Below are 1,190 nucleotides of genomic sequence, written 5' to 3'. Positions count from 1 at the left end.
GCATAGCTTTTAGCCAATTTTCAGAACATTTTCCATTAACAGCTTCTTCATAACTAGCAGGTTCTATCTGTTCAAGGGCTTCACCTGAAACCAAGGCGAAATCAGTCAAGTTTAGGGATTCATATCTAGGATTTGGCCTGATCTGCCTCCTCCCCCGATCCCTAGTGAGCTGATAATCTTGATTAGATGGCTGATCATTAAAATGTTCAACTTCAACTGGTTCAATGTTATCTTGAAGTTTAGTCACCTCTTCGGGTCAATTTCAATTTCAATTTCAATTTCATTTTCATGATGTATAGGGTCATTTTCGTCATTCCCAGGTGTAAGTGAATTTAGCATAGTCAGCTTCACCTCAGTTTGAATACTCTTCTCAGTTTCAGATTTGTTAGTTTCTTCGATTTTCTGTTTTAGACATGGCATCTCAGATTCATTAAAGACTACATTCCTGCTGTTAATAATCTTAATGCCTTGGACCCCTAAAACCCATAACTTATAGCCCTTCACACCCTCGGGATACCCTAACATCACACACTTGACAGCCCTCGGCTCAAGTTTCCCTTCAGATTGGTGTGCATATGCAGCACATCCAAACACCCTCAAGTGTTCTAGATTTGGAGGCTCTCCCGTCCACAACTCCTGTGGGGTCTTAAACCCTATACTGCTGGACGGAGACCTATTAATCAGATAAGCTGCAGTACTTGCAACTTCAGACCAAAAACCTTTCGCAAGGCCAGAGCTAATAACATACACCTAACTTTGTTCATTATGGTCCTGTTCATTCTTTCAGCGACCCCATTTTGTTCAGGTGTGTATTTAACAGTTCTGTGTCTTGTTATACCTTTCTGCTTACAGAAGTTGTCAAATTCGATATTACAGAATTCAAGCTTATTATCAGTTCTTAATGTTTTAAGTTTCTTGTCTAACTGATTCTCAACAGACTTTAACCAAACCCTGAATTTCCCAAAAGTTTCCGACTTAGCCTTCAAAGGATAAATCCAAACTTTTCTTGAGTAATCATCCACTAAGGACAAGAAGTACTTGCTTCCACCAAATGTGGAGTGCTTCTCCGGGCCCCATAGATTAGCATGGACATAGTCCAATGGTCTGCTGGTCCTATAAGAGCTAGTTTCAAAGCTCACCTTATGGGACTTACCCAAGACACAAGTTTCACAGAATTCCATAGTTTCAAT

The sequence above is a fragment of the Olea europaea genome, chromosome 18 (assembly GCF_002742605.1).
Source record: "Olea europaea var. sylvestris chromosome 18, O_europaea_v1, whole genome shotgun sequence".
NCBI classification, from domain to species: Eukaryota; Viridiplantae; Streptophyta; class Magnoliopsida; order Lamiales; family Oleaceae; genus Olea; species Olea europaea.
This window is presented reverse-complemented; position numbering follows the sequence as displayed.